We start from the raw sequence: 20,779 nt of genomic DNA on the forward strand, positions 1-20,779 counted from the left end.
GTGGCTCTAATTTCAAAGTGTATGTATTATTATAGATGTCCTTTACTCCTTGACTGGTAGTCTTTTCCTCTGCTTTGGAAACTAAAAAAAATTTGGACATTCTTTACTGACCCTTCACAATTTCATGTTACAAAAATGTGGAAAATATATTAACAAAACACCTCAAAGAACTCCAGATACTTAAAAAAAAAAAAAAAAAAGAGAGAGAGAGAGATGACTTTTCTTCCATAAGTGACAGAGACAGACAGAAAAATATGACAGAAGAACTAGAAATATTTGGACAGAGATAAAATAAGAAGGAAAACTCAAATACAACTGCCAAGTTATGGAAGTGTTAGGGGGAGTGCAGTAAAGTTTTGAATTGTGTGGAAAAAAAAAGATCATGAAAAGAAAGATGATAGAGATGCTGGAACTTTGTCCAAGACAAGGCAGAGAGGTAGGCTGAGATACAAATCTAAATAGAGAGAGACAAGCAAAGGGCTGGATCTGCAAGGTGCCAGGCTGGAAGCTCTGGCTGACTCTGAGTAACCAGATAAACCAAGTAGTCACAGGAAGAAAACAGAACTGAAGTGTAAAAGAGAAGATGAGTCACAAAGGAGAAGTAGATACGAAAGAGGGAACAAAAAATATCAGATAGGATGGGTTATCAAGAAAAAAGATACTGGCTGCTGCACGGAAAGCAGAAGAGACTTCAAGCTGGATGACACGATATTTCTTCTTCCGAAAAAGTTGTAAAGCAGAGACAGTTCAAAAGGAAGGCTGAATCAAACCAAATGCAAGCAAGGAAAGAGCTGGGCAGAGGAGCTCAGCACAGCAGCCATAGAAGGCTCTTTTGATAGAACTCTAAAGGATAAAAAGGGGGAGAAACTTGGGGCATGCTGGTAACTGCTCTTTTGTAACAAAGAAATTAGATATCAAAAGGGTATTTACTTCAGTTTTTCTATCTTATAAATATATAATGACATTTCTTTATGAGTTTATATGATAAAAACAGCACATAAACATTTAAAAATGAGATAAGCATATTTCAGAATTATCTACTTAATAACAGTTTCTGCATTTTGTAAGTATGAAGGATGCAATGTAATTAAGTGGCTATACAAACCAAGTAGATATCATAGTCAGATAAAACCTATTGCAGGGAAATGCAATTGAACTTGCCCCATACAATTAACAACTAACCATCAGCTTGCTCAGCCCCTGCAGAGATATGTTTTCATTAGCCTGAACTGGCTATTGATATCTTCCTTCATTTCCAGCATCCCCTGGAGCATGGGACAGCCTTTTGCACATGTATGTGGTCAGGACTGGTTGGGCAGATGTGGGGAAAGACTGCCAGGGGCCAGCCGGGGTAATGGTTTTTAGCAGCTGAACAACAGGATCTGAGGCAATTATATAAAATGAATTCAGCTTGTGAAGACAGCTAAAAATATCTTTTAGAATCATGAGAAAGCAATGCTTTTTACTGTAATTATAGAAATTTATTTATGCTAACTTTTTTTCTTCACCAGAATGACAAATGTTTAAGGAATGCAGTTCTGCATTATCAGAAGTTTTCAAACATTGTAGGAGTTGTGCAGGTCTGAAAGCTCAACACTGGTCAAGTGAGAAAGAAGGCTAGTATGAGCAAGTTCCCCCACAAAGCTAGGAACTGGATCAGGCTTTTGATCTAATGGCACCAGGAGCTACTGAACGTCTGTAGTTGAAGAGATTCTCACCACTGAAGAAGCAGTTCATTGTTTAATAATTTTAGGCTGCCCATTTAAACCGGTTCGTAGACACAAGTTAGAAAGTAAATGAGTGCAGCTTTTGTGGATGTGCAGAAGTAACTCCCAGTGACTGTGTGATCTCAATTTTTTTGGCATTTGTCTGACAAACATGACCAGAAATTCTGATCTAGCATGTTAATATTATAAAAATATGATCAAATAAGTCTTTAGTAACCCACTTGTGTAATTATTTTTTTCCGTTATTGCTGTATGTGATATTGCATATCTTTCATATTATCAACATGGCACAGCAAATTAAATAAATCGAAAACATTTAAAAGAGTCTCATCCAAAATTGCTATGAAATATCCTGTTTCCTAAATTCTTATATGAAGGAGGACAAGTTTAGCATCCAGGTTCATAGGCAACCTTGGCAATCTCAATTTACATATCTTTTTCTTCAGGTATAAGGAGAAGTGTTGCAGGAAGAGAGGTTCTTCAGAGCCAAGATGTATCTTATTTTCAGATAGGGTAGCTGGCCTGCTTTTGTTGGTGCATGGGGTAACTACTCTGGCTAGGCAGAGATGAGATAATAATTGAAGTACTTTTCAGTGTTGGGAATAATCAGATGATTAAAGTACATCTGAAAAGGCCCAGTTGCTTGTTGTGGTATTTAATTCACAATCTTTATCCATCTGTTTGGATTTCTGACTCTTCCTGTCTGACAGCACAGCCACAGTTGCTACACACAGGATACTGGGTAGGTGGGAGACCCACGCAGCCATGGTCCCTCATCCTCAATAAGTCTCTTCTTCCAGATGTCCCTTTAATGTTGGCTTTCCATAATCACTCAAAATCTCGTATTACATGTCAATACTTTCCAGGTCTTTTTTGATGTGTGTTCACAGTCCTTATCTGCCCTGACAACCTTGACCCGTACTTAGCCTACAAGGCTCAAACTGCTTCCAGCCAGGGAGCACAGAAAATGTTTGACAAAACATGGTCAAGCAGTTGGTAGTTGGAAAATTGTAAGAACACATAGAAAGGCTTGAGGAACACAATGCTTGGGTTGTACAATAATTCTGATTACTGAAACAGTTAAAACCCTGATATATATATATATATATATATATATATATATATATATATATATAAAATGGAGCCAGGACTGGAACTTGATGTTAGCATGTGGATTTACTTTGCTCCTGAGTGTTTTCAGAACATCGTGTGCCCTTCTGTGCTGAGGAGACACTAGGGAGTTTTGCCTCTGGAAGGGATGAATAGGGATAAGAGATGGAAAGAATATAGCAATCACAACTGGGCTGCCCTCAGCTTTGTTGGATTTGGTGAAAATACTGGTGGGAACTCAGCTCTTCCATGTCTGCCTTATGTCAGCCATAATCCTTTTCGGTGAGCTTCAGCAACCGTCAGATGATGAGAAATCTCAGCTAGTCTGCCTTCCGCCAGCAGCAAGATGGAGTGGTTCAGATCAGTCTTGGCCATTTCCTAGTACAGGGCTCTCAGCCCAACCGCTGGGACATAAGGTACCAAATATCTCCTTCCAAATTGTCCAAACTGTGGACAACCTTCCTCCTGTTCTGCTTGTTTAAATGACACTGAACCCATGGCAGGGGGAACGCAGGGAAGGATAAACATGTGCAGAGTAATCCTTGGCTTGGTTTGCATTTCCCCACCATTTTTCCTCTGTATGGATATGTATGTGGTTATAGATATACATACAGAGTATCAAACATCCTGCTATCCATGGTGCTTCCTTTGGCTGGCAGAGGGTGAGGGTGCTATTTGTTTTGAATCATGGTGTGGACACATGAGCTCCCCGCCAGTTTGGATAGGACTCTTTGGGCACCTAGCCCAGTCATTTGCAGCTCTGGACCCTGGCATCTAGGCACTGCAGAGCTGCATGTGACTGTGTCCCAGGCCCTATGCCAAAAATCTGTCCTCTTCTGGTTTTGTTAAGTGGAGGTTTATGACTTGGTTAGACTGGTGAGATAAAGAAGGGAATACCTCGTTATATGTCTCGCTAGCATTTAGGTGTTGCAGAGATGGCAAAGAAGCTCATTTAGGTAATACAGCCTACACAATTCAGTGTGCTCCAAGGGGAGATATTTTTACGGCCAAAAATACATGCTTAAAAAATTTAGTAGCTTTCGGGGATAAAAATTTGACTTGAGAAGCTATAAGGATGATTAGCTCCCTAAATCTCTTCTGTGAATCCTATTAAATGCAACTTCTACAGCCTGAAGAGCTTCTGTCCCCCAGCTTGCTAACTCCATAGATGAAGGGAATGTGTTGTGCTGGACTAAATATTACCCTAACAGAAGGCTTTGTACATAAGAAAAGCTGGAAAAACACACATTAGATCCCAGAATTGCATGGAAATCATTTCTGTGTGCAGGCACCTTTCTTGATCTGTTGCTGAACCAATTTTGTCTCCTTTTCTTTACCGACCTGCAGAGCTGTTCATGAATACTTAATGGCTATTGAGCTTCCTACACAACTTCAGGAAAAAAAAAAAACAAAAAAAAAAACACCAAGGAGACTGTTTAGAAATGCTCTATTTCCAGATATGCCTTTGTTGTTGTCTCTTTGTGTGGAAACAAAGAGAACTACAACCCAAAATTATTCTCTTTTTTGGACTTAAAAATATTGCAATACTGTACAATGGTACAGATGGTGAGATACAGGCCCTGTTGCTGAGAATATCAGTTCCCTTTCATTAGAGCTGTGTATTCACTGTGACTCCATCATCCTGTCTATGTTTAGCTGAGTTATGTGGACCCAATAGATGGTCTGAAATCTGGACTGTGTCCAAGATGTCCCTGTGCACATTCAGATTGCCCTGGTAGGCAACCTGAAATCAGGGATGCAGTTTCTCTCTGTGCTCATGTAATCCAGAACATCCAGTGAATGCTAACCTTCCAAGCCCCCATGAACCTGCACCTGCAGAGCTATCCCTCATCCTCTTGGGTAAGAAGGATTGATACTTCAGATCAGTCTGGGTTTAGGGCCCAGATTTTAAGAGATTCTGAAGAGGCACCTAACAATGGGCAAACCCATGTACATATGGCCTGGGCCACATTTAAAAGGACATGGAGAGATGGGACAGTAGGGTCATGAATAGCGCTTGTATTAGGGTCTTGACTCAAAAAAACCCACCATCATCTCCTGAAAAAAAGGATGGACAGTTAAAAAAAAACAACTAACAAACTCTGTTTTTAAATGTTGATATAAATTGTTTGAATGATTATCAATTGTACTAGTTACAGCTGATATTTATTGGTAGCATTTCTCACAAATAAGCAGTCGTGCAATACCACACAGTTTGTCTAATTGATCCCTTAACAAGCACATGGTCACAGTTCATTTTCAATTTTAATCCTAATTGTGGCCATTTTTGTCCATCCTCAAAACAAGCACACTTCCAAAATCCAGGTACTCGCCATCTATGAATCCAAACATCATAAACCATTGGACTGCCAGCCAAACTCACGTTAGTCTGCTGTCTGCCCAAACTGCACATGGGCCAACGTGTCCAAGTGGTTCAAGGAGAACAAAGGTCAGGAGACAGCAGTGGAGCCTGCTGCTAGTGATGTGAAAGCATGTCCTCACAGTGGCATTGCAATTTCATCGGCTCTAAAATATACCAAAGAGTACGTGGAGTAATGGAGAGTGTGCAGCATGTTCTTGGGAGATGAAAGAACAGATTTTATTAGTCAGGAAGTGTCTGGATTTGCCTCATGATACGTGCATGGATAATCCAATTCTTATGGGCTTGGTCACTTGCATTATAAGACACCGAAATAATTACTGTATGCCAGATGTGACAAAAAATGTAATCATCCTGATTTTGACCCGATTTTTCATCTTGTGTTAGCTTTTTTTTTTTTTTTTTTTTTTTTTTTTTTTAAGATACATTAATGACCGATGTCAAACAAGTGGATTTTGAACTGGTGTGACAGAATGAGCACATATTGTGCTGCCAAATCTTGTAACTAGAATACGGGGTCAGATGAATACACTAAACTTAATGTAAGCTCTGTATTAAAAGGTTGTTTCCTTTTAAGTCTCCGCGTCTGACCTATTATCTGTGAATATTTCATATATCCCTGCTGCAAAAAGAAGGTTAGATTATATTAATTGGTTTATAGTACATCTGATTTAGTCAACATTTTAAAGAGGTCCGAATGTAATTTGTATTTTCTGAGCACATTAGAGATCATCTCTTGTATTTCCATATTTAAAACTTCACAAAGTTTTGAACTGATTTGACCAAAAAATTGTTTTTTTGACCATTTTGACCATTTGACTGTTTTTTCAATGTGGCAAAACACTGCTCAGCAGCTCATTACTGTGGCTATGATTTGGTAATGTTAACAGGTACACATATTCCATCATCCAAAAATTCTGCACAAAGAATGGTCTATTGGAATCTTACAGAGAAGCAAAGCTGTTTATTTAACTGAAAATATTGTTAGATAAGTTTTCTATTTCTAAATGACATTTTCTAGAGATTTTTTGCTTGCCATAGTGCCCAGGATGTTCATGGCATCCCTGTACAGAGAAAGGATAAATACATTTGCATACATTTTATCTTAAATGACAAATAAATCAGAAGCTCTGTTTTAAAAGTACCCTAATATGTTGGAAAGACAAACATTAAAAGCTACAAGGTGGTAAAATCAAGCCTTTCTGTTTAACCTTAATTTGATCTTTTTAGTCATGTATTATAATAGGCATGAATTATAATATTTGAATTATATAATTATAATTGTAATTGATAATATGGCCAGAGATTATGTTTTCCACTACAATGATGTCTCCCTGAGCATGCAGAGTAGCATCATGGAGATACTCTGGGGATGGGTCAGTGCTAGTTATTAGGGAATGCAGCTCACTGGACCTCAACCAGTTGTGTCCATCTGATGTGGGCTCCCCTACCTGGATATTCCTCATCTCTCCAGCAGCTCCAGACATGGTGCTCCCATGTTTTCCTTTGCTTTCTCTGGTCCATCACCACCTTGCTCAGCACACCAAATTCAGCAGGCACCAAGTCAGGCTGCTTCTAGCACAATGCCAGGACCTCAAGTGGGGAGAAGGGTTTTCTAAGGTTGGGCAAAAGGAGCCATTTCAAGGAAAGTTCAGCTTTCCACTGGCAAGTCCAGGCCAACCTATATGGTCAGTACAGCTCACGCAGCTCAGTTGTGTTAGGAACAGTGAGAGTATGAAGTGCATTTGTACGTGAAGATAGCACATGGGATGAGGAACTGTGCGGTTAAAGCTATACTAATAAATTAACGGTGATGACAGTTTTGACCTTGGCCAGCTAACATTCTCACAGACTATTCACTGGCACAGCTTGGAAATTAGCCCAGCCAGGGACCTTTCCTAGCAGACAGTTGCAATGAAGTCCCCCTGCTGTAAGGAGCAAGATAATATAATAATGACATGAGCAATGCCAGGCCAGCTGGTCTCTGTACCAGGGATCAGGCACATTTAGTTTATTTGCCTGAATATATTCTGAAAGTCTCATTCATGCTTATTGCATCCTGACACATTGCACTTGTAACATGTAAAACATCAGCTGTCTTTATTCACTTGGGCAGCCAGTTTGCCTGAGTTTGAGGCAACAGGACAGGATTAACAGTGCAAAAACTACCTTCCCGTTAAATGAAAAGTCCTTGTCTAAGTGGTGGAGTCCTCATGTTTCTGATGAGAAACATCAGCATGTTAGGGATTCATCAAAGTCTGCATTCTGGGCATTTGGGCATGGAAAATGTCAATCCATATACCTGGAAAAAAAAAAAAAAAAAGAGTTTCAAAAATTGTGAACAAAATTTCCTAATGGAAAGTGTAAGTTGACATTTCTAACAAAGTCAGTCCACTAGCCACACCTGTAAAAAGGGTAAGTGTTATTGCACAGGGAGCAGTATGCTGCAGCGATTGGATTTACTTTTCTCAGTTCCAGTAGCAGAGCCACATTGAGGCTGCTCATTTCTGTTTGGGGTACAATGATTGCCTTAGGCAATTTCCAGCATTTTTACCTGCCTCATGGTCAAGCAGGAAACAAGGCATTCCTTCCCTGTTATCTCCCTGAAAGGTCAGATCACCAGGTGCGTCCTCTGGAAAGCAGAAGGAATAGCATGTGGGCTGCCACATGAGGTGTGTGCAGCTGGGGTTTAGCAGCTGCAAGCTGAAAATTCTTACCTTACTTTGCTCCATTTTTTTTTCTAGCTTTGCTATCAGTATAGAGATCAGAAAAGATTGTTGACTAACCCTTATTTTATTGGACTTTTTTTTTTTGACCCAATGCAAGTTTTTTTTTTGTTTTGTTTTGGTTTGGTTTGGTTGTTTTATATATGGCATTCAAACTCTCATTTGCCATGCAGTCACTGCTTGCGATTCCATCTTTTAGAGTTTACTGGATTCAGGTCTGCAAGGAGCCTTTCTGGAGTATAGCTGCAACTTTTGGGGTCATATTGTGTGTTGAAAACTATCGCTTAACAGCATGATGGTGTCACTGATCTGAAACCTAGCCTTGCAAATTTAAAAGCCCTCAGTGCAGTTGTGGCGGACACACCGCACCTACTATTGCATCCCTTTCTGATTTGCATTCATTCTTTTCTCTGATCTTTTATTTGTTTTGTTTTGCAAACATATTTCTACTGCATTATGAATATCCCATAGCTATTTGTATTCTCTGCCATGGAGGACCTGTTTCTTTGTAGAAGACAATTTACACCATAGCAAGGAGATGCATCTTCATCCAGGGTGAACTCCAGAGAGTGATAACCATGTAGAATTCCTGAATCTGCTTATTTACCCACCTGGGCACTTAGCCTTTTGTGTCTATATGGTTTATTTATAATGCAATTTCAAGGAATGCAACCTGGAATACACCAGTTACGTGGAGGTCACCAGAAAATAAGTATATATGCACACAAAATATTGATGAAACATTTTTGCTATGATATCTAAAATGCTAAAGAGGAAATTAAGAGCTTGATCCAGCAAACTTCTCCACGTTTCATTGACTGCGTCAGTGATGGCAGGCCTTTGTAAGGGTTTTTTCAATCTGTCTTTGGGTGACAATGACAGGAAGGTGACTTAGAAAAAATAAATTTCTCTAGGAATTTATGAATTTCAGTGCTTAGCAGTTTACTTTAGGGAAAACTAACACGTTTATTTGTGGTGCATTTCAGCAATACACACTCAGTGTATTATTGTTTAAAATAAGCTGATGATGTTCAGTGAATATACGCATGTAATTGTCCAGCCCAAATGCAACAGAGTTGCACGCCATATTTACAAACACTCCACAGTGCAGAAGTGTTTAATATTTTTTTACAAGGCATCAAGTTTATAAGATTTTTTCCCGCCTTGAGCAAGAATATTGTGTTTTCCTTGGAAGATCTATGGAAACTTTTGTTGCAGATTCAAAATGTCGTGGTTGAGGACGGGGATGTTTTGTAGTTGTTATAAAAGGAGTGGAATTAACTAATAACTCTTTTCCATTTACACAGCCTTTTTTTGCCTCACCACAAGTCCCATTGGGCTATTTAAAAACATGCTCATAATGAAGCTCTAGGGACTGCTGCATAATCCCTGCTATTCAGAAAAATGTTCCTGAGCTTGATTTTTCAGAGCTTCAATGTATCTGAGTAACATTGAATTCTCAGAAATCTTGTAATCCCTAGGTGCTTCATCAGGGTACTTGTTCTATTTTATATACAAACTAGTGTGTAAACAATGGATTTTGTGGAAAGCTTAAAGAAACGCAGTCTGATGCTGTGTATATTTTCAGGGTCAAGGGAGAACATGTCTAGTGGATGGTCTTTGGAAGTATTGACCTGCTTCTGCATTCAGGATCTTCAAATAATCGAACAAAAATAGATTGTTTATGCACTTGAGAAAACTTTGTCTCTAGAAACCCCAGAGCTAAGAGTTTTCTTCTATTTTTCTCCTGCAAGTGATTGTCTGAGGGTGATGGCTCTATGGAAAGAAACTTTCACAGTAGAAACTAAAAATTAAATGTTTCTGCTAAATGGGTTCATGCACTGCAGCCATTTGCATGGGGTCTGACCGTCATAGGCAATCCCAGAACAGAAAACTATAATAGATATAAGGAGGCTGAAATAAACTGGGGGAAAATGCTGAAAAGGGAGGAGGTAAGAAGAGGAGGGAGAGGCGAGGTGGAAGAACCAGGGACTACTGAACCAGTCAGGATGCCAGGTCCTTCTAAGGAGGCACTGGTAATACCATGTATATATTCAGTAAAATTTCAATTTTATTTTACTTAACACAGTTGTTGAGGCCAGAAGAAAAGAAGAAAAACCCAAAGAATGGGGCTAGAGCATGAATTCTACTCATTTTCAACTACAAAATACAGTTTTACTGAATATACTGGAATAGGAAAGGCTACCATTTTTTAGCTGCAAGTGAGATGAAGTGCTCCTACCTTTTAAATCCTTTTTTTTTTTTTTTTTTTTTTTTAATGAATGAAACTATAATAATCTGATCATGAGTATGTAACCCTAGACATAGAATGAACCTGATCTTTCATTTCCTCTGGAGTGCCTAAGGAAAGAAATACTGAGCTTTTCAGTGGTAGTGGTAGTTCTAATCTAAAATAAGCATCAGTGCACTGCAGTCATGTACAAAGCAGTTTTAATCAATAGGCTCTTCAGCTAAAAGATATTGGCCCTGATTTTACATAATAATTCTCTATTTTTAGTGTAATTTGCATGATCATGCTTCTTTCCCACCTCCTAGTTTTATCTGCTGTTAACAGTTATAGGAATTAATTGAGAGATGTGGTGAAGTCTTCCCCCTTCTACCTTCTATTTCAAAAAGCTGTCAGCACTGTTGTGTATCTTGTACTCTGATGTGGATACTGGTGCACTCTGAAACTGAAACACCAGGTAGAGTTTATCTGAGAAGATAAGGTTATTTGCCATGCAGATTTCCCTGTTTGAGCTATTCATCCAGCCTGCCTGTGTCTAATCAGTGGAGAGAAAGAAGCACTTCTGTTCATCTCACCTTAATATAGACATCTAAAGTAAGTCAAATAAATTGCATCCTAAAATTGTCTGGTTTTCTCTGTTCACTATGAATGGAGATCAGCATGAGTGGTGTAGTTGTAGATGTTCATACTGGAGGCATGGGAAGGTGAGATGAAGCTGGCCACTGCCTTTCAATTTTCAGTAGTTCCCTCTGTTTCATAATTGGCAAATTATGCTACAGCCGAACAGGTTCCCAGGAAGAGCAATAAATGAAGAAACTACTGCCTATATTGCAATACTTTCTTACTGGAAGCAGCAAGTATTTGCATTATCATTCAGTTAATGCAGAATAATACAGGCACAATATTTTTTACAGCTTCAGGAAACAACATTGTTATGGTCTGGACAACCTAAAAAAATACTGAAGACATTCAAGAATAGGTTTTGCTATTATTTGAGGCCTTCACTACATGAAACCAGTCTAGTTGGGATTTATATGTCAATAAACCAATTACAGGACTGAAGGGGCTTTAAAGAGATCACCTAGTGCAGCCAAATTCCTGAGTGTCCTCGTTTCAGTTAGGACAGAGTTAATTTTCCTCCTAGTAGCTGGCAGGGTGCTATGTTTTGGATTAGAATGAGAAGAGCGCTGATAACATGCTGATGTTTTAATTGTTGTAGAGCAGTGCTTACACCAAGCCAAGGGCTTTTCAGCCTCTCTCTGTCCTGCTAGCGAGCAGGCTAGGGATGCAGCAGGAGCTGGGAGGGGACAGACCCAGGACAGCTGACCCAAACTGGCCAAAGGGGTATTCCATACCATCTGACGTCATGCTGAACGATATATAGGGGTGGCTAGCCGGGGTGGAGGGGGGGGCCGGCTGCTCGGGGATAGGCTGGGCATCGGTCAACGGGTGGTGAGCAATTGCATTGTGCATCACTTATTTCGTACACATTATTACTATTAATACTATTATTATTATTATTGTTGTTGTTGTTATTCTTTTCCCTGTCTTAATAAACTGTCTTTATCTCAACTCACAGACTTCACTTTCCCGTTTCTCTCCCCCATCCCGGAGAGGGAGGGGGGAGGGTGAGCGAACGGCTGTGTGGTGTTTGACTGCCAGCCGGGCTAAACCACAACACTGAGGTAAGATCATCTTCAGTGAGATTATTCTTGCTTTAAAAAAGTTTCCAAGTTGGAGACTTCAAACCACGAGTACCTAAGCTGCCGCTTGCTTGTTATAATTTATGACCATTATTTTTTGTCTTCTCTGCTATGGACTTGAAGAGCAGATGAACCTCTTTCTCTTTATTTACTTGATTGCTATCATGTGACCATCTAGTTCCCTTCCCTCTAGGCTACACAACCTTGTTTTGTCCAATTTTTCCATATGGCACTGTGACTTTTCTCAGCATGCGTCTCATTTCTGTCCAAATTTGCTCCACATCCTTCTGCCGTCATGTCCAAAACTGGACACAATATTGTAGCAAGGCTTTGCCAGACCTGAGTAAGGTGCATGGACCAGCTCATGCATTCTGCAGCTTTATCTTGCTCTTTTTAAGTGATGGGTTGAAGTTTGTTGTTCTTGCAGAAATACAACACTTGGAAATCGTCCTGGGTAATCTATATTAATCCTTTCCTACAGGACAGCTCCTGAGCCAGTGTCATGGAGGGAGAAAGGAATGACATGCATATCACTCTCAAAAGAGAAACAGCAATATGATTTATTGATAGCAAAGTTTAAACAAGTTCAATGATGGTAAAGCACACCTGATTATAATTGGAAGATACACTCAATTACACACTATATAAGAGATTCTATACAATACTCAAAGACTAAAAGGCATTATATACTACACAGAGACTACATAAGAAGCTGGGTTAGGCGACATTACATCAAGGAAACCCTCCTGTTGTGTTGCAAGGTTCAGAGTGGACCCTCTTGCTTTCTAAACCCCTTAAACTGAGGCGGTAAGGAGCCTAAGTGTGAGTGAATCCACTCCCAGTCCCAGACTTGGTCAACGGTTTAAGTCTAAAGGATTATATGCATTACATGAATCCTTTATGCTACTTAGCTGAGATTATAAAGTGTGATCACAAAGCACCATTACAGCACATTAGCGTGCTGTTTCTTTCCCAATCCGCTTACCTGTAGCGATATGGGTCTTCTCAATCTCCAGAGGTAACCCTGGGAAGGTCCCTTCCCAAGAGGAAGTCCCAGTGTGCAGCCTGCTGTTGTGTCAGGAGATCTCAAAGGGCTCCTGGGCTGCTCACTATTTATGGCGTAAAATGGTTAACTTATGATAACATTTGCATACAGATATTAGTTTCTTCTAAGTTTGGCTTGAGTTGGACTTTCTTCCAAACTTGGCCATCCCTGTGGTTCCTGTGTGTGTGTGTGTGTGTGTGCATTGCTCAAATTAGCCCTTAGCTATTTGTCTTCTCCCTCCCCCAAATGCAGGATAGAGCCATCACAACCAGACACATCCTTCCTGACTGCCAGTGATGGTTATCTGCTTAGGCTGGATCCTGATCCTTTGCTTAAGCAGGGACGTTGGGGAGGTGAGTACACCATCACAGCCCATCAATTTCCTTCTCTGCGTATGTACTAGTTTGCATTTGTCAGTGTACAGTACCTTTCTGAGACTGAATCTCCACTTGTCAAGACTCCTTTTTGAACTAAAACTCATCCACTGGCAAGCTAGCTCTCTTCCATCTAGACTATCTTGGAATTGAGTAGGCCATGTGGTCTCTTCTTTCACCCTGTCAACAGCATAGACAGTAGTTCATATATATTGAACTATACCATTCCAGGACAGGCCCTTGATAAACATCTCTCAGTGCAACTCTCCATTTTGACCCTGAGTCAGTGCCAATTACCCAAAATATGCCTTTCCAACGTTTTTGTTTTTTTTTTTTTTTTTTTTTTTTTTTTAGTTTGACAACAGCATTTTTATCTAAGCCATCTTTCCCAATTTGCTCTAGGTCTGTTACATGAAACCTTAAAAATTCCTAGTATTTGACATCTGCTGCCTTTTATCTGCTAGGTTGTTGTGTAAGAGATTAGCCTGGTCTGATACAATTTGTTCTTGACATATCTACAGAGAAGCAGACAGGTAGTTTAACAAAAGGACTTAAGTGCCACCTGACTCATTTCAGAGTTAGGTGCAAGGACCAGAGATGCCCTAGACCCGTGTCCTCAAAACTCATACCTTCTTACTGTATCCGAATAATCTACATTCCTTGGCTTTTAAGTTTTCTCTAGGAAGTACATATTTTATCAAATCTATTTACATTCAATAAGTTAACTCCAGTTACATTCAGTACTTAAATCCCAGCAGGATTAAGAGTCTCTAACCAAAGCTCTGCAGAAATAAATGAAGATTTAATGGGAGAGATATGAAGAAGAAGAAATTATGTCACTCATCCAAGACTGAGACCTTCAAGTTCTGGTCACGGTATAGAACTCTTTCTGTATTTTCCAACAGAGTGTCACTGGATGGAAAAACGCAGATGGATATTAGGCTGAAATTAATTTAGAAATTTCTTTTTCTAAACTAGCCTTTTAACGGAGGAATTGCATGCACTGCAGTGTAATTATTGTTGTGTTTAGTCACTAAAATGTTAGGAACTAAAAACTAAATAGGCATTAATTATAAACTGTAATTGTCATCCCCCCCCTCCCCCCGAGGTACAGCATCTGTTAAATGGAAAAAGCATCAAACCAGCAAGAAAGAAATACTAACCTCACAGGAGCTGTAACATCTGACTTCACTTATTTTTACAGCTGTGGTGAAATTAAATGAAATATTATAAAGATAACACGGAATTTGTCTTAGAATTTTCATTTCTGTTGTGTTTTTATTGGCTTTGGTTTGTCAGGGTTAACTATTAATCAAGAATAAAAGCATGCAAGCAGCAGCATGTAAGCACAAAACCAGGTAGTGGTGGAGAGAATCTCAGATATGCATTTGGCATGGTTTATGCACCGAGCAGACTGGACCTTATAAAACTAGGCTGTTGTCCCCATGTTTCACTCCATGAAATATCTCAGTTTTGAATTAGTTCCACACTAATTCTACAGCACTTGAGGCAGATTTTTCTTTGGGATAAATTTAACAGGTTATCCTGGAAGCAGATTACGTTGAATTTAGGACTTCTAAAGGGACACTCTCATACAAGGCAACACTTCTCCTAATGCAGACCCAGATGCCTCTTTGTTACAAGGGCACAAAGCTGGCTCATGACAGGTGTGTCATTTTTCCTGGTGGAAACCCTGGCAGCTCCATCTTCTACCATTGAAAATGGGGAAATATTTTAACTTGTTTCCTAAGGTTAAAACATGAAACTTGAAAATTTAGAGCACATCATGCAAAACAGACCACAACTATTATGATAGTAGTTTCAGAAAGAGCTTTATAAATGTCAATTAATTTTTCACATAATCAAAGTTTTTAAGAACATTTCAGTATCTTTCTCAACAGTAATCTCTTCCAATTCACAGCTAACATTTCTCATGGGATTAAAAAGTTACCTTTCATAGATGTCTACAGGTAACAGGAATATATATTAAGTTAATTTACAGCTACAATACATGACTTTCGTATAAAACTGTCCTTCTTACTAAACTTAATAATTGCTTTTAATAAATGATGATACTTAGGGTACCATTGGCCCCCTAAATTCTGTCTTTATGAGTGCAAATTGTTTAATATCGTGACATATAAAAATATTCTAGTGAAATGTACAGGAAATTTAATATCTCAGCCACTCAGTAGGTGTAACCCACAACTCATCTAACTCTAGGGAAGTCATCTCAGCTAAGCAACTAAATTTCATCATGGGAAAGAAATGGGAACTTCCAGAGGGCGAGTATCCTGTCCTAAAATAATTTGAATTTGGGACAAGGGGAGGTAGACTGCCCTCCGAAGGCTTCCATCTCCCACGAAACACAAAAGCCACATGCACAAAAGAGCTTGCTTCAAAGTTTTAATTTGCTGATGTTTAATAAAATGAAGCTATTAACAAAGAGCATGAGCTACTCCCAGATGGATGGCTTGTCTGATTTGGCACAGTAGTTCATAAATCCTGTTCAAAATGTGTTAGTAGTTAAGTCATATATATATGCATATATATGTATGTATGTATTTATATATATATGAGCAAATGGACTCTAAAGCCCAATAATATTTCAAATGCTGGAACAGAGAACCAGAATGTTCAAAAGTTGAGTTAGTGATATTTACCCCAGACAACAAGTAAAAGAAGTGGTTTTGAAGCACAGGAATTAGTTGATTACCTACAATGTTTTCTCATTATTAGTTATTTCTCTCTCTTCAAGTTTTCAATTAATGCTTTTTTTTTTTTTTTGAACCAAGTTAATTAATTAAAATAAATTCAGCAAAATTATTTGTAAATGTATTAAAAATAGTAAAGAGGGTGAAGAAATTTTAAAAAATAGATGAGCCTTTTAAAGTACGCATGTTATTACATCTTCCTGTCTTTATTTCTTTACTTTTGTGTCCTTTAACATCTTGCTTGAAAAAGCCCTAGTGAAAAATGTATAATTGTTTGATGTGGAGGTTCCTGGTCTTTGTAGTTTAAAGATTAGCCTTTTCTAGGTGATCTCAACTGCTGGGCAATGAATTTATGTCAGTCTCATCAGAATTCTTTAAATTAAGTTTAGCTGCACATTGCCGAGAAGATTAAAGACTGTATTGGATGAAAATTAGAACACAGAACTTTTTTTTTTTTTTTTTTTAATGAAATCTGTAAATCTGTTCTAAATTAATTTGTCCATAGGGGTACGCGTGTATGTATGTGTGTGTGCCTGTGTCTGATCTATGTTTATCTATATCCACACATAGTTAAGGTTAGGCAAACATACAGATTTCACCTGTGGAGATTGGAGGATTTTAGCATTGCCATTAGCACTAGTAGGTATGTGGCAAATACCTGCGTGACTTAGGCTGTAGCTGTAGGACTTGAGCATGAGCTTTGGAGAAGGTATATTGATCACATAAAAGCATGATAAGACATTCTTACAACATACACTCTTATCAGGACAGAAGGAAGGAAAAATTGTACTACGTATAGGACAAGTGATGAACCTCGGATTAGGTCACCCAGGAGAGGATACTAAGAAAATAAAGATATAGCTAGAGAGTTATGATTAAATTGCATTATTCTGCTCATGAAATAGGAATAAAAACTAACTGATGATTATGGTAGTCTTAATGGATGTATTTTGATGCTACTCTAAATACCTTAATACCAGTACATCGTTCTGATACAGCCTAACTCCTCTACTGACGTTCATCAGGCACATATGTCAGGGTTGTGCTAGCAGGCAGTGAACCTGGTCTTTAATCACCAACCTGATATTGTAGTTGTTTTTTATAACAACTTTGCATCTTCTCATGGGGGCTTTGCAAGCACTGCAACGCACCAGCCCCAACATGGACATGCCAATATTCCCCAGCTGAAGACAAGGGCAGTAATGACAAGGAAGTCAGTAATCACTGACCTTGATGGCAACCAACAGCACAGATGAGAATAGCCATACGATTTTTAGCACTAACCTTTTTCTCCCATAATCAGGGACTGCCTGCTTCTGCTTCTGTACTTTGTCCTGTCTGACTGATTTCAGGTTAGATTTAGGAAACCATGGAGGTTAAACCCTATGTTGCTGATATGTGACGACTAGCAGGCTAGTGAGAGTAAAATAAATACACTGAAAGTCCAAGAGGTGTCTGCCACACCTTAGTGGGAAGTATCTAACAGGAAGTGCTAAGTAGCTAATATCCAAATACCTACTGTGATTGAGAGTCTTCTCCCACCAGAAATGCTCCTTCTAAAAGAGCTTCTGAAAATATCATCAAAGAATAGTTCAATAATCTTCAGAAATCTGGAGCATCTTTCAGCCTTTACAGGTATGTTGAACCCTACTGCACAACAATTCTCCTTTGAAGTAAATTAATATTTTCTTTTCATATCCAATTAATACTTTATTACAAAAACAAGTAAAAAGTAACATACAGATATGTGTTACATAATTCCCTAAAAATGTTGCTGAAAGAACAGCAATATTTCCTACTTGTGTTATTGCAAGATAAGTTTTCATTGGCAAAAAACAGAAAAAAATATCAAACAGATGTTGTATATATTCACCTTGTGTACTGAATGAGACAGGAATTTGTAGAAAAAAATATTGAGTTCATGTGAAGACTCGGGTAAAGCATAAGAGAAGGGTGATAAAACTAAGGTAATGCTAATTCCTAAAGTGTTTGACTTGCAACTTCAGTAATTACTACTATCTTTTTTCATAGTATTTATATCTGCAGATGTATGTATACCTGAGGAAAATTGAAATCTCTTCTGAATGTGTAGGACTGTCAGTAACCTAAGAATTTTATATTCATGATTGTCTCTCACTAGGGCTAAATTAGTAACTGTTGGCATTAATAGGTATTATCTTGTATGAGAAACAGCCAATATAGGACCACTTTTCTTTTTTTTTTAATTAATTTTGTTATTCTCCTTTGTTTTACTATGGAAATGCTGTAGTATGTGAGTGTAAGCACCAATATGCATCTAGGCACATGCATCAATGGAATATGGGCTGATGAGAGATTGTATTTTTGACTCTGACAAGACTTGGGGCAACTTCTGCTTCTCTGAAGGGACACAATTCACTGTCTCCAGTGCTACAAACTTGAAATCCTGGTAATAGCTTATAGAGAAACAATTTTATGGAGAAGTTAAACACAGTAATCCATGGAGCTAGATTCAAGGGAAAGTGGAGATCTGCTTGTTGAGAGGAACAGCTCATTTTGTATGCACTCGATCTGATGTGACTGGTTCTCAACCAACCCTCAGCATACTGCAGAGTAACCTGAAGTCCAAAAGGAATGGCATCTAGAGCTCACAGTACCAGTCAGTGATCAAGAGTGTAACTGTACTCTTATGTCATCCTCTCAATTTCCCTCCTGTTCCAGTTCTTCATTAGATAAAAATAGTTTTGTTTGTATCAAAAATTCCGTCCGAGCTCCAAGGTAGCTTTTTTTTTTTTTTTGACAGATCTCAAATCCCTATCCCTCCTGTGGAGGGATATAGGGACAGTATTCCCATTGAAAGACATGGTTAGATTAGTTGTTTCTCATTAAAATTACCTAATTTTGCCCTTCGACATCCTCAAAACTGTCTGAATCATTTTCCAGAAACATTTGAGTCACAAAAGAGATCAGGCACAGGACATAATAGCCTGAATGATTAAAGCCAAAGGCATTGAAAATAGATACAGAAGCTATTTTGAACTGTAGGTTTTGCCATATGCTATATTTTAAAGCCTATAAATAAAATTACCTTTCTGACATCCTTCATTCGCTTTGGAGAGTTTGGAATTCAACAGGAGTATTGTTCAGCTCAGTGGTGGCTGACTAAAGTTTTTACTTTCATTTCAAAATTTTTAATACCATGGGAAATTCTTTGCACCATTTGGGAGCAATGAAAAGGAACTTGCATGATCAGCTTTATGGGCGATAGGCTTAGATGTGGTCAGAGTTCAAATTATATCTGCAAATATACGTCTGAAATTCAATAAGGAAAAAAAAAAAGAATAACCATGGATTTTTGGATGTATTACACTGTTAGCCTTCGTAGCTGTGGCAAGGTATTTCTAAGAGACCACTCTTAAGACATTTTAATGCACTACCTTTAACTGCCCCACAGCAGCATAGCCAAAGGGCAAATTAATTGTTCCTTTTTGCAAAATTGCCAGTAGGAACATGATTTTCATTTTTTTTTTCTTTTAGTAGTAGTCCAAGGCAGTACTGCAGCGTGGAGCAGCATATGGTCATTTCTGTATGTTTACAAGAAAAGCCCTTTTTGAAATAAACAGCCCTTAGCAAAACAACTGGAAATTCTAATCTTATTAATCCTCTAAAAGATTGCTGAGACTGGGTAGGGATGCACAAAGCTCATGCTGGCCTGTGTCTCCCTGTTATTGTAATAACGGAAAGCTGTTGTCCTTGCTTCGTATTCCCCCGCCACCCCTTCCTCTTGTGGTGAATGCCATGAGTGTTTGCTGCAGGATACATGAAGTGAGGTCAGTGGCTGCTGTTCCTCAGTGGGAGCTGCTGGCTCCATCTATGCCTCCGTCTTGCAGATGGTTGGATCCTAAATGACTTCTGCCTCTTTTCAGGAAGCAAATTCCTCTCAGGAATCGGCCACCCAGGGATGAAGGTATGTGTACGAGCTACAGATATAAACTTATTGTAGGAACAGAGCAACTGGCAGCTGATGATTACAAATGCACCGGGTACGGAATCCACAATGTTTCTGCTTTTCACATGTTTTCTGTTCCTGCTTTGCATTGCTGAGTGCCTGGCGCTAGTGAGGGATGTTGGAATCAAGCAAGGGGAGAGGCAGGGATGTTCTGTGCAGTGCAGAGACACCCACTGGTATATTTAAGCAAAAAATTACCCTGGCTCAAAATGTGTACGACAGCCATCTTAACTTCTGGCAGTAATACCGGAAACTAAACTTACTGAGCATTGTGGAATAACGTCCTTCAGAGGGTATGGTAAATATTAAATGCACTGCTGCAGTACGGAGCTGCCTGTGTCGTACATCTGCGAGGACATGAGGAGCAGCCTGGCGCGCCTTTCAGCAAATCTTCATCCTAAAGTTGACTTTTGTGTTTTAGTGCTCCTAGCTGCAAAATGCACCCTGAGGCAGTTTTGGAATCAAGCACCGTTCGGAGCAGTCCTGAGACTGCTCTAAACTGTGCCAGGGGCTGAAACAGTTTTATGGTCCTCATCGTAAGGAAGCAGCTAAGGCATCTAAAATCCACGGTTCAGATCAAGTCTCTGCCAGTTTCAAGCTTATTAATATTTTAAATGCCTTCTGTTCTGTTACTATATGCTGTTTGCCAATACGTATAATTCAACCTGTTTCCCTTCTTTATTTCCCATTTTTTCTGCACCGTTGTACCACCCTGGTTGCTCTTTGGCATGTAAATTTTACCACTGTCCCTGTTGCTTTCAGAG

The 20,779-nt window shown here is 39.0% G+C and overlaps 1 protein-coding gene across 2 annotated transcripts in view; it reads left to right on the forward strand.

The window, feature by feature from the left end:
* Positions 1-19,815: 19,815 nt before the first annotated feature.
* Positions 19,816-20,779, forward strand: part of CNTN1 (contactin 1) — a 250,764-nt gene continuing 249,800 nt past the window's right edge. The window contains exon 1 of one of the 2 annotated variants that reach the window (XM_040551249.1): positions 19,816-19,973. The gene's annotated coding sequence lies outside the window, so the exon portion shown is untranslated. The remainder of the gene's footprint in view (positions 19,974-20,779) is intronic. The other variant, XM_040551253.1, reaches the window with a different exon arrangement.

Source organism: Cygnus olor, chromosome 1 (genome assembly GCF_009769625.2).
Source record: "Cygnus olor isolate bCygOlo1 chromosome 1, bCygOlo1.pri.v2, whole genome shotgun sequence".
Lineage (NCBI taxonomy): Eukaryota > Metazoa > Chordata > Aves > Anseriformes > Anatidae > Cygnus > Cygnus olor.